This window comes from Rhinopithecus bieti, unplaced genomic scaffold (genome assembly GCF_001698545.2).
Source record: "Rhinopithecus bieti isolate Rb0 unplaced genomic scaffold, ASM169854v2 scaffold_10351, whole genome shotgun sequence".
NCBI classification, from domain to species: Eukaryota; Metazoa; Chordata; class Mammalia; order Primates; family Cercopithecidae; genus Rhinopithecus; species Rhinopithecus bieti.
Window position 1 is genome coordinate 231,247 of NW_016806805.1, and position 13,892 is coordinate 245,138.

The following is a 13,892-nucleotide window of genomic DNA, read 5'->3' on the forward strand; positions in this document are numbered from 1 at the left end:
TTGTATTTTCTTGATCACTGCTGCAGTCAAACTTTAAAAATATCAATATATACTTATTAGTAAAATTAGCTTGTGTGTGTGCATTGCCTTTCGTTTATTTTGATTATTTTTTCTGTTGGAGTGTTCATCCTTTTAATTGACTATTTTTTAATGTGTTGCAAACATTTTTTTTCCTAGTTCATTCTTTGTCTTTTAATTTTTATAATTTCATTAACATGGAAGAGTTTTAACCTCTTACATACCTTCATCTATATATACCTTCATCACTTTGCTTCATAAACTTGGATTGTTCATGAATTTTTTTTTTTACTTTAAAAATGTTTAAAACCTCTGATAAATATGTCTGGTATTTAATTTATAGTCTGAGGTAAAGATCAAATAGGTAATCAAGGCCAGTCGTGGTGGTTCATGCTTGTAATCCCAGCACTTTGGGAGGCCGAGGTGGGCAGATCATGAGGTCAGGAGATCGAGACCATCCTGGCTAACATAGTGAAACCCCGTCTCTACTAAAAATGCAAAAAATTAGCTGGGTGTGGTGGCGGGCGCCTGTAGTCCCAGCTCCTTGGGAGACTGAGGCAGAGAATGGCATGAACCCAGGAGGCAGAGCTTGCAGTGAGCCGAGATTGCACCACTGCACTCCAGTCCGGGTGATAGAGCGAGACTCTGTCTCAAAAAAAAAAAAAAAAAAAGTACTCTATCTTTCTCATAATGATTTGAAATGGCACCATTTACTTAGTTCTTATGAAACTGGTCAATCTATTGAAAACAATAACTGAGGGACTTCTTGATTGAGTGATTTGTATTTCTTATATTTTCTGGCATCCATACTTGGAATAGCAAAAGGCAGTATATCACAGTAACTGCTATTTAAAATTTTTTAAATTGTTGATATTCATGATATTATGATATTCATAGTATTCATAAGATTATATGACTTACTATTGCAAAATCCTGGCTACCTAAACCATATACCCACCATTGCTTATATTCTTGGCATGGATGTACAAAAAAATCTGCATGATTTTTCTCTAATTTCCTGCATTTTTTTTTTTAACATTCCAGCCTACAAGTCACACTCATAACGTCATCTAGAAAGAAAACATTATTTTGAATTTTATTGTAAACGTAACTTGACATGATTTTTAAATTACGTTGTCCACAAGAGGCAGCACTCTCTTCAGCAGGATACATTATTTGGTTATAAAGTAAAATTCTAAAAATTGTTACGTGTTGAATCAGCCACCAGGGACTCCTTATGTTTCCACAAATGCAATTATCAGTAGCATAAAAATGGAAATTGCCTGTAAGTGTTCAAGCTTCAACAATCTGCCTTTTCCGATGGTGTAGTTACATGGGAGAAGTGAGCCAGAGCTGGGGTGCACAGCACAATACACAGTCTGCTACTTAGCTATCAGGCTCCCTGATTTAACATGCACCTGTCATAGATTACATTTACCATTTTCCAAGTGGTGCCCGTCAAGCTGAGTCCGTGTGGTGTCATCCCACTGTGTTAAAATGTCAAGGGGTTGCTTATCACAAGTGCTTGAGAAAATTTGTTGTTCTAAGAAAAGAAGCCTCACAATGACCTCCTGTCAATACTGTGTCAATGGAATAAATCTCCAGAAAGGGTTTCAATATCTTTCTGTAATCGGTTGAATTGTGACCTGCTCCCAATTCCTATGTCAAGGTCCTAACCCTGAGTATGTAGACGGCGTCTTTACAGAGGTAATCCCTTTAAAATGAGGTCATTAGAATGGACCTTAACTCAATGTCACAGATGTTCTTAAAAAGGGGGAAATTTGAACACAGGCAACACGTAGAGGGAAGATAATGTGAAGAGATGTCATTCTCTACAAGTCAAGGAACACCTGATGGTTGCAGAGTGAAGAGAGGGGCCCATGACAGAGCCTTCCCTAGTGCTTTTAGAGTGACCATGGCTCTGTGGACACCTTGATCTTGGACTTCTAGACTCAAGAACTGTGAGACAATACATTTCTGTTGTTTAAACCATTTGGTGTATGGTGATGATGGCAGCCCTAGCAAACTAATGTACTTTCCTTGCTTATTTTACTTATATTGTACCCTCAAAGCATTCTGCCTATACTTCTAGAAGAGATTTATCACATTTTATTGAACTTTAGTCTTTCCTAATTGTTGGTAAATGGGTAATATGGATATGGGAAAAATTCCAAGTATAGAATAGCACAAAAACAGACTTAGGGTGAAAACAGTCTCCTCAGCTGGTTCCCCAGTGCCCTCTACCCCACCCCTCCAAGCTCCCTTCCAAGAGGCAACCACTGTGACCTGTATCTTATATTCTTAGTTTCATGATCATCTCCAGTTTACGTCTTTATTTCCTTTCATTAGCCATAGGCCTCTTGGGGAAATGTACCATTCATTCATTCTGTGTAATCTCAGCTCTCCATAAATGTGATTTTACAAGACTGTTTTCTGTGTAGATTCAGGCAGATGGATACATAAAATTCAAGCTAGGTTTAAGGCTACAATTCCTGGTAAAATCCAAACACTTCTGTTATTTAGTCATTTACACCTTGGCGGGTTAAGTGGGACCTGAGAGAAGATTTTGCTCGGGGGTAGAACAAGGAGACAGTAAGGAACCTGGGCAAAGTTGGGGAGATTAAGTGGAAAGAAAGTCATAAAACAGGAAGTAAAAACTTGGTTGATCTGACTTCTCTTTTGCTGTTTTTATAGTTCCCTAGTAATTGACTTGGAATAGAAGTAACCTAGCTCCTGTTTGTTAATCTGAGAGGCAGTCTATTATCTTGGTTATGAGTTTCAATTTGGGGGCCAAACTGCCTGTGTTTGTAATACTAGTTCTACTACTAGTTAGTTACGTGATATTAAACAAGTACTTCCACCTCTCTGTAATGAAGTTCTTCATCTGGGAAATGAAGAAAACAAATAGTATCTTCTTCTTATACTTGTTATAAGGATTAAAAGGGCTAAAGCTCTTAGAACCATGCCTGGCACATAGTAAATGCTGTGTTAGATGTATTACTAATCACCTATAAATTGTCCCACTGTGAGTTTGTTAGTGTATCAATTAGAACGCTTTTCTGGCAGCAAGTTGAAGAAAACCAAACAAAGAGGAGCTCAAATAATAAAGATGTTCATTATTTACCATAACAAGAACTCCAGAGGTGGTTGTCAGGGTCGGTAATTCAGTGGCTGGTTGACACACCAAGGATGAAGGTTCCTTCTTTCTTTAGAACACCAAAGTTTGAGGGATGGGCATCTCAGCATGTCGGCTTTTGTCCTCAGTCTTCTCTCCTCAGGGTCACAGAATGTCTGTCACTGTTCCAGGAGTCACACATAGACATATTAACATAGAGAGAGAGAGAGAGTTAGAAAAGGGAGTACCACCACCACCACCCGTCTCTTTGAAAGAACAAGTAGAGTGTTCCCAGAAATTGCCAGAAGTTTTCTCATGTTTCATTGGCTAGAATTAGACCACATATCCATGCTTAACGAATTATTGGATGTGCAATAAGAATCCCATGATCATGGCTGGGACCACCTTCCATGAAAGATATGGCCATCCACAGCAGGGCACATAAAACCAGGACTCTGCTAGCCTAGAAAAACAGCAGTGTGTTGGCAACAGGTGTCTCTACCACACTTAGTTTGCCTTTTGATTTCTGGATGGAGTTGCTGAAATTTAAGTTTTCTTACTTGTTTATTTATTCCAGTAAATTATTTTTGTTTTGTTTGGCCTTAATGTGTACCTCCGGCCTCAGATAAATTGTCATGGAAAGTAATACTCTTTGCTATTTCATACGTGTGTGTGTGTGTGTGTTTGAAAGAATGAGAGAGAGAGAGAGAGAGAGAGAGAGAGAGAGACTGTTTTTGTGAGAGCCTATTTTTCTCTCCAGTTCCTCTAAGGAAACCACCACTCAATCTTCTTTACCCAACTCTTCACACTTCCTAGGTAATCTCATCAGTGTTCATGGTCTCAACTACTGCCAATAGGATGATTCTCCAATCTCATTGTCCACCTCAGATCTCTTCTGAGCTTTAGATATGCATATTCACCTTCTTGATGGCAGTCTTTATTTGTCTGTCCTATGGGAATCACAAAGAAGTCCAAAACTGAATATTTTCTCCTAAGTTGACATAACTAGCCATCAAGGAGAATAGGGCCTTATGGAGTTCACAGTGGAGTAGCTCCAGTTCACCAGGTCTTGTCTCTGATTGTATGTTTCTGACATGCTTAATTTCTCTGGATCCTGTCCTGCCAACTTGACCAACTTTTCCATTAACTGTCTCAATTTCCAACCCTCCTTCTTTACTTTATGATCCTCAAGTAAGCTGTTTCCTGTTGGACAATGCCTCTTGGGCTATGTCCTGACAAGAATGCATCTTGGCACAGTTGGAGCTCTCCAGCCTGCTCTCTTGTCCCTCATGAGGTTCCCATGGCCACTCTGGCAAGACATGGCTTTTCTCCAGGCCACGACCAGCTCTTTCCCCCTATTTCAACAATGGAGGGTTACAAGTTTGTCATTAGTACTTAATTCCTCACAATGGACAAGTGGTCTTTCAAATGGGACTGGGGGACAGAAGCTTTGTAATTGGGATGACTCAAATACAATAGAAAGACACTTTAAAGTCAGGTGCAGTGGCATGCACCTGTAGTCCCATCTACTCAGGGGGCTCTGGTGGGAGGATTGTTTGAGCCCAGGAGTTCAAGTCTGAAGTGCACCATGATTGTGCCTATAAGTGGCCACTGCATTGGGCAACACAGGGATTTAAATTGAATTAAATTACAAAGACATTTAAAGATACTGTATAATTGTGACTGTTCACTACAAACTGGAATTAAAGAAAACCATGCCACCTCATGCAACCTTGAAAGCAAATTACCAAACTTTGAGAGACTACAAGGCTCTCTCAGGGTAGAAGAGAGGGAGCTTGCACTCTCTTCTCAAGCTCACCAAGCTGCAACCAGATCCCTGGCATAGAGCCCCATTTAGGAAATGCCCCAAGTTCTTCAAGTGAAGAAGTGGGAGTCACATTTCTTCCCAGTGAGTTCACTGGCCCCGAGGGCACCATGGCAGGATGAAGCCTTATTTCTAGAAGAAACTGGCTTTTCTGTGGCAGGTCCAATTAAGCCACCAGCTGTGATCAATTATCTAAAAAACCAATCAGATGCAGGCAGCTGGGTAGTGTGGGGGCTGGACTGGAATCTTCTAGAAAGTTAGACTCTTGGCTGCCTAAAACTTCAATTTCATTTGTATTTATGAAGCCCCTCTTAAAACACAGATGGATCTTATTGAAGATCCTGCGTATGAGGGGTGTTAGGACACTGTGGAGGAAGCCAAGTTCAAAGTTTACCGTCTGACAAGTTATTAGAGACATATTAAAAAACCTTGAGTTTTCCTGTTCTATGTCTATATTTTTGTGGGGTGGGGTGGGGAAGGGTTTCTATGGCCCAGGGACCTACATCTACTGTGCTTTTCCTCATGCAGTAGAAAATCTTCTCTTAGAAAATGCATAGATGTTTTATGCAAGTATCTCTAGGGCTATATAGACTTGAGCTTTGCAGTGTTTTCAAACTGTTTCTCAGAACCACCTAAGTTTGATAGAATTTCTACAGGGCCTGATTTGGGAGGAAAGGTGTGCCACAGTTGGGATTCTAACTGGTCTTTCCTCCCAGGTATTAAAAAAGTTTTATTTTTAAAGTTTTAAATCAAAGAAGTGAAGGCTTAATTTGGGATATCAGCCAACAATTAGATATTTTGGAAGGATGAGAAACTTTCATGTAACTCTGAAATTTACCGTACATGTGTTGCTCACTACATGAGGTCCTAACCAAGGTCATAGTTAAGGTTACAGCTGGAAGAAAAGATTGTTCTGCCACCTGATGCCGAAGAAGCTGTTAAGACTAAGATCTTGTGTCAGGAACTTCAAGATAGGCTTCTCTAATTCTTCTTCCATAGAAGTTCTAGAGAAAAAGGTGAAATGCATAAGTCAAATGGTTAAGGAAGCCAAATTAGACATCAAACTGTTCTAAAAGCTTGATATGAATTGTTTTTATAATTGAAGCAGCCTTGTTCTATGTCATGAATGCTGTCTCTCATCACTCAATTTCAGAAAGCAGAAAAATATCATTTTACTGTTTCACGCTGTTAGGGCATTTGTACCCTGGAACCTATTCATGTTTCCTGTTCTGTCTTATTAATGAGCAATGTCCATCATATACTGCTAAGAGATAAAAAATAGTTGTATCTTAAAATTCGATTTACTATATTGTGATTAATTACTTTTGTCACCAGGAAGCATACGGGAAGTAAAAAATTCAGCGTCTTCTTATTGAGTTCATTTTACGTGCCAGGTACCATGCCTGGCATGGGGTGGGGATTAAAAGTGGAGCCAGACCCAGTCCCTGCACAATGGCCCATAGTCTAATGGAAGAGAAAGGACTGAATATAACTCTAAGAAAATTGCAAGTGAGTATAGGAGGTGGGGAGAGCTAAATAATGAATGAGGCTGGGGTAGGTTTTTGAGATGAAGGAGTAGAGAAAGAGAACACTAACTTAAATAAATGAAAAGAGACTGACATCTTAGAGGTATCCTGGTGAACTTTTGGAACACTAGAGATAAAACAATAATCCTAAACTTTTCTAGAGAAAAAAAGAAAGGCAACTGGAAAGTCCAGGAAGAACTAAATGCCAAATAAGAAAATCAGTTCAACTACGAAGCAAACAAATGTATCAAGATTTTGTGTCACTGAGTGTTTAGTGCTTCATCCTTTAGATATGTGGGATAATATCTCCTTCTTTATAGGTCCAGGCACATTACTTGGCATTATGGTGAATAATCTTTACATTATCTTAATATTGTTAGCACTGTTTGTTGCTGTGACCATCAGAATGAACTAGGTTGGCCGGGCGCGGTGGCTCAAGCCTGTAATCTCAGCACTTTGGGAGGCCGAGACGGGTGGATCACGAGGTCAGGAGATCGAGACCATCCTGGCCAACATGGTGAAACCCCGTGTCTACTAAAAAAATACAAAAAACTAGCCGGGCGAGGTGGCGGGCTCCTGTAGTCCCAGCCACTCGGGAGGCTGAGGCAGGAGAATGGCGTAAACCCGGGAGGCGGAGCTTGCAGTGAGCTGAGATCCGGCCCCTGCCCTCCAGCCTGGGTGACAGAGCGAGACTCCGTCTCAAAAAAAAAAAAAAAAAAAAAAGGAACTAGGTTATGCTGCATATGACCCCAAGTCTTAGTGGCTTCCAACATCAAAAGTTGATTTCTTCCTCACACTAAATGCCCATTATTGGTCAGCTGAAGCCCAGATGTATGTTGTCCTCACTTGGGGGCCCAGGCTTTCACTGGAATGTTGTCAATCTCATGGCAGAGAAAAGAGACATGGTGACCCATGTCTCTTAACACTTCCGTCCAGGAATAACAAACATTGCTTTCACCCACATTTCACTGGCCAAGGCAAGTCACATGGCTACTCTTGAATTCAACGTGGGGTGTGTGTTTACAATCTTAAAATAGGTGGCACCACAGAGATAGAAACAAAATACAAACTCTCACAGGCCACCTTTCTTGTATTCAGCTATTCATATCCTCCTTTTCCCAAAAGCTGAACATACTCATCCTTTCTCCAAGAAAGACAACCAGAAGTCCTAAACAGTCATTTGGACTTCCCCTTTACTTCTAAGGAAAAGGCCAGTATCTTCAGGTGATAGGAGATAGTTTCTGTATCAGGTGTGGATAAAGCTTTTCTTGATCCAAAGCTTCAGAAAGAAAAGGAGAAGCCATCTGCCTCTCACAAATCCAATATATAGTGATCCCCCCAGGAGGATATTATCTAAGAGAAGGAAGGATTCCTTGATTAGGACATGGTTCTGTTCCCTGGGTGTAGCTCTTAGACATTTTCTCCCTTAGCCCTTTACTCTATCCTATGGGAAGTCTTACTTTTACATTATTGTCTTTGGCTACATATCAAGAAAGAATTATAGAATATGATCTCCTTGGGGTCTAGAGAAATTTCTCCTCCTGCTTCAGCTCAAGCAGGAAGGATGGGGAAGAAGAAAGTGTCGCTTTTTTGTTTGTTTATCTTGTTTGTTTGTTTGTTTTTGAGACGGAGTCTTGCTCTGTCACCCAGGCTGGAGTGCACTGGCACAATCTCGGCTCACTGCAAGCTCTGCCTCCTGGGTTCACACCATTCTCCTGCCTCAGCCTCCCAAGTAGTTAGGACTACAGGCGCCCTCCACCACGTCTGGCTAATTTTTTGTATTTTTAGTAGAGACGGGGTTTCACCATATTAGCCAGGATGATCTTGATCTCCTGACCTCGTGATCCACCTGCCTCACCCTCCCAAAGTGCTGGGATTACAGGCATGAACCACTGCGCCCCACCGCAAGTGTCGTTTTTTAAGTCTTAAACAATGTTTTAAAATTTAGGCTAGTAGTTTTATTCATAGTACAATGCTTTAAAAAACTTAACTTCATATCTACTTGATTCTTGTCAAAGAATTTCTATTCTGTTTTGAAATATGCCTCTCTAGACATGTTTAATTGCTAGTACCTTGCATCTATCAGACTTTCCAAGGAGACCAACACCCTTAATCTCTTCTCCCTGAGTCATTTTGTCTAAAGGGATTTACTGAATGCTGTCTTACTAGGTTGAAAAGTTCCAATAAATGGCATGCAGAAACTCCTTCATTTCATCCTTGCCATGAGGCTGAATTTTAGTAGAACTTTGGTGTTCAAAGACATATCCATATTCCTCCCACACAGAAGAAAACCAGAACATTTTATAATTAGGAACATAATCTGTCATAATTTCTCTTAATTTTAGAGTCAACATATAGAAAAAGCACAGAAGACAACTGCAGTTATACTGTAGAATTGGAGCACTAAAAACATTAATCATATGAAAAGAAGAACATAGCTGACAAAGGTAGGAAGATAAAAGTGGTGTGTGCAAACTACTTTCTTAAATAGAAATCTTGCCCCATACCTCTGGCTCATCAGGCTTTATCCTGTACTCATGGTGATTATATAACTTATCATCTGAACCAGGACACTCTTGAGAGCTGGTGCTATTAATAATTACTTCAGGAAAACGAATAAAAACAGAGACTGTCCTATTCAAATCAGGATGTATAATTCCTTACCTGAACTGCCCACTCAGCTCACGATCCCAATTACAGATATTGCTGGAATAGTGTGACTTTTCAGTTGTAGAAAAAGACGCTCCTCGTGTCAATCATAATTTGGCAGCATGTAAGTGAACAGTTGCCAGTACGATTGTTTGCCAGGACCCATGGTTGAAACCACTTCTTTTTTTTGACTATTGTTGCTGGCACCTAGATACCACTGCCAACTCTGCTAACTTTCCTTTTGGCTTTTATGACTGGGAGTCTGCAATTGTGGAAGAATGAACTTCGAATGATGTGATTCTGGATGAGGACTTGGAATGAGAGAATCACAAGTTAATTGTGCCAGAGAAGCTTTCATTCATTCAACAAATATTTATTAAGCATGTTTTACATGCCAGGAACTTTACAAGAAACTTGGGCTACTTGGCGACTTTACTCCAGGAGTGGGTTCAGACTCCTGATGGATGAGCTCCAGGTCCTCCCTAACAAGACTGCCGACTTCCTGAGGGCACAGCCCACCCCCTCATGCTTTGAGTTTCTCATGTAACCCATCATAGAAAGTGGAAGAGGCTTCAGAATATTTGTCCCTATGAGATAGAATCATATTCTATTTAGCTTGGGACATGGCAGGTATTCAGTTGTTAAATAAAAAATAGTTATTGAGTAATTTATTTATTAAGTTCCATTCCTTTGGTTAAACAAAATCTGGTACCGCACCAAAAGCAAAACACTCAACTGTTTGAGGAAGTCCAGTTTAGTTTGTTTCAGAAGTATTTTTGCCAGAATACTGAAATTCTTTCATGAAGCAACACTATCTTGCTCTTCTCAGAATTAGTGAGTGACCTTACAACATGAGATGAGGATGAAGTGTTTTTTTCTTTAAGGCATCTTTAGCGCAGCCTTATTCAAAATGAAGCATATTCTGAGAGTTTCTCTTAGTCTTTTGAGATGTTGGTTGAAAATCCATCATGACTTCATTTGAAGTATTTATGAAATTGTCAGCTTGGGAAACACATCTGCTCATTTTTTTCACTGTGAAATTACTTCACTTAACAGAGGGTTGCAAATTTGGCGGTCCTGTCATGATTTAAATGGCCGGCACCTCATTAGTGTTGCCAGCATGTATTTAATAAAATCAAATCAGAATAGCATTTAATTTAGTTTTAATAGGATAGTTAATGTGTGTTAACGAAATATCAATTGATTATTAAAATAGAGAGTGCTGAGGTGTAACAGATATGTGAGATATAAATCTTGTTGCTATGCCATTAATTCAGAATTACATAAGCAATACATGTCTAATTAGATTCTTAGCAGTGATGAGTTGTAAGCATTTATTGAGATTCGATAAGATCGATGTTATAGACTTGTGCTAAGGACCACAGCTTAATTAAGAAAAGAGGAACAAACCTTCGTTCCCATTTTCGCCAGTCTTTGCCATTTTCTATTTCATATACTATTAAGCTGGAGGAGTGGTGGCGGAGAGAGGGGTATGTGATCCAAGTACGGTACCTCAGGTAATCCCACAATGGTCAATAACAAGAGTACAGGGCTGATTATTCTCTGATGAGCTTGGATTTGGGGCCTTTGGATAAGGAACTCACTGATATCTTTTCTTTTTTATTTTTCTTTTTTTGAGACAGAGTCTTGCTCTGTCACTCAGGCTGGATGGAGTGCAATGGCGTGATCTTGGCTTACTGCACCTCCACCTCCTGAGTTCAAGTGATTCTCCTGCTGCAGCCTCCCAGGTAGCTGGACCACGGGCATGCGCCACCACTCCTGGCTAATTTTTGTATTTTTAGTAGAAATGGGGTTTCACCATGTTGGCCAGGCTGGTCTCCAACTCCTGACTTCAGGTGATTGACCTGCCTTGGCCTCCCAAAATGCTGGGATTACAGGCATGAGCCACTGCGCTCAGCCAGGGACTCACTGATTCCTAATATCCTTTTCCTATAGAGAATTTTGGAGATTCAGCACGACATGGCAATATAGTCAGACCATTTCAGTAGCACAAGGTAAAAAGTGACCCAGAACCAAATGAAATAAGAACAGGTCACTTACATACTGTGATTTTAGGAGTTCTAGCTACCCCCAAATTATCTCTCCTACTTCTCTCTCATACCACTTGGAAATCATTCAATTATTCCTTTGAGCTCAAGGTATTATTACCTCTTGATTCCTGGATTATACAAGATAGCCATAAAGTCTGGAAACAGGTAATTTTATAAGATAAATGGATAATTGATATAAAAAAGATATGACATGTTCAATGACATTACATGATAACACTCATTGTGTTTTCCCTTGGTAAAAATACATAGCTCAATGTGCTGTGCAGAATGGCAAGTATTGCATTTCATTGACACAGTATTTCATCATCCCCCATACGTGTGTATGTGATGTGTTGCCTTACTTGTGTCTCTGATTTTCAATGAAGAAAACTGCATCATTAGCATACTCCAGAAGAAGTAATCAAGTGGGTTTAATCTGTAAGAAATGATTTATCTGTGCCACCAGATCTTATGGCTACTCTGTATTTTAGGCTCATATCTGTCAGTTCTCTAATATCATTTGGAAAATTACTCAAACTATTTACTTGTCATATGTCATGGAGATACTTTGACTTTGGAATTAAACACATGATTTTGAGGTTTGTGTTTTGTTCCTAACTGTATGGACTTCTGCAACTTACTTAACTTCTCTGGGCATAATGATACTGAGTCCATGGTGTTATTGGGGGAGTTAAATTATATTTAAATGAGATCAGGTATTAAAAATGCCCAGCACAATATCTCCTACATTTTTCTGGATAAAATAGATATTGGTGTCATTTATTCTTCCCTGTTCTCTTCTACCCCTTTCTCTACCTCTTATGTTATTTCATTACCTTTAATGTACGAACATTACCCACTCTCTTTTCTTTTGGAGGGGACAGATGGAATGCTGATTCTTAGATGGGTGTGTGGCTTAGTTGCTGGAAACCTGAGGGAGGAAGTGGAGGAAGGGCAAAGAACCACAAAAGAGAAGGTGGTAGAATACTAACAACAAAATTTCTTGCTGCTCACATTTTTGCCACAGGCCAATCCCGGCCTAACTCAGCATCAAAAGCAACCCCAGCTATAGCTGTTGCAGGCACCAGGTTGCTCTGTTAGAGAGGTTAAATACCTTAGAGCAGTTCCTTTCTCTACTGGAGCTCCCCTGGGGCAAGGCCACTGCCTACCTCAGCTGTGTATTCCTAGACTAGGCAGTTCTGAAAGGAGACATCCCAATCTGCATGGGTGTAAACACTGTTTCTGGCTTATAAGTTTTTTGTGCATCATTAATTTATTCGCTCAGTTATTCATTTGCAAACATCCCCTGGAAGTGTCCCCTAGTTCTATGACCTCTGCAAATCTCTGTGGATAGAAAGATGATTCAGAGAGGTTCACAGTTAAACGCAGATGCCTGCTTGCATTGACTTTTTATACTTGGAAAACCTGTACCTGTTACAATAGGAACCTTCCAAAGAAAGGAAATCATTAAAAATCATTCAAATTTCCATCTACAAGGTCAAGCAGTAAATAAGAAATTTGACTTTTTTCCTAGAAAACTCAATATCAGCAATTATGGGCTTATATTTCCCCTATTTATTACTTTCCTTGTTAGTAAGACGGGTACAGGAATCTGACTGTGGGAAAGGGTCTAATAATCTAGGCTCCTTTCTTTGCTGTTATATTGGTGTTTTCCTCTATTATTTGTAATCTCCACCAAAAGTTAAATAAAAGAAGAAAGATTAATTAGGCAGGTTTTATTTTATATCTTCTATCAAAAAGCAACTATTTTCCAAGTCTCCTACTATGTACTCAATATTCTAAGCTCTGTAGGAGATAGAAAAAGACACAGGAAATATTCCGTCTTCATGGAGCTTTCTCAGTCCAACTAGGGAAACAAAACTCACTTATTTGAAAAAAATGGAAACGAATTGCAGACTCGACTTTGTGGTCTAGTTAATATGAGATCAGAGATGAAAAGAATCACAGTGCACTACATTCTCCAGACAACAGACTGAAAGAAGGAAAAGAAAGAGGAAATAGCTAATTTCTAGGAGTATCCTATTCCATTTTTAAAAATGTAATCATTCAATTCAGTTTCTGGGGCAAGTCTTATCCTCATTTTATCTGTGTAAAAGCTAAGACACAGAAAGTACCTAGCCGTATTTCTTTACCTCTCTACAGTTGCATAGCAATTAGGTGTTGAAGTTGAATTTTATTCCAAGACTAGTTGATGTCAGAGTTCTTTCCCATAGATAATATTGAGGCACCAATGGGTCTTGAGCCAGGTCTTGCCAGATGATATACAGGTATAGAGGAAGACCTGGATACCAGAAGGAGCAAACCCTTCAAGAAGCTCTGTGCATTTGGAGGGTAGTGAGGAGTCTAATGAGATCAAAGTGGGCTGGGGATAGTGGGAGACAATATTTTCCTTTAAATTAACTGTATTCTTTGACTTTGTTTTCAGTAGAATGATTGATATTGAATGAATAATGTTTAAGTTAAGCAATAAAAAATAAGTTTCAAACTCTTCAAGGATTTTTACAATAAAGATCTAAAATGTAGTTATCTTTTTTCTACAGTGTATTTGTGTACAGGAAAAATAAATAAATTTCGATTGCTACTCAACTTGGAGCATACAGTACTATGCAGCATGGCTCAAGTGAGTAGTTTAATTGAATACTGTATCAGTCTGTTCTCATGCTGCTAATAAAGACATAACTGAGACC